This window comes from Pundamilia nyererei, unplaced genomic scaffold (assembly GCF_000239375.1).
Source record: "Pundamilia nyererei isolate P.nyererei 1_Seehausen unplaced genomic scaffold, PunNye1.0 scaffold00006, whole genome shotgun sequence".
NCBI lineage: Eukaryota > Metazoa > Chordata > Actinopteri > Cichliformes > Cichlidae > Pundamilia > Pundamilia nyererei.
In genome coordinates, this window is record NW_005187407.1 from 5548457 (window position 1) to 5548672 (window position 216).

Genomic DNA, 216 nt, shown 5'->3' on the forward strand with positions numbered 1-216 from the left:
TGTTCAGCAGTCTGATGGCCTGGTGAACCAGCTGAACATGAGAGGTTTTTGGACCAATTTTGTGTTCTCCATTCTTTAAGCACCGGTTCGAGCACCGTTTAAGCACCGGCACCGTTTCAAAAGTACCGATTTGGCACCGGTATCGGATAAAACCTAAACGATACCCATCCCTATTCACGCCTATTTAAAAAGTCCTACAATTTGGGGGTGACTGAC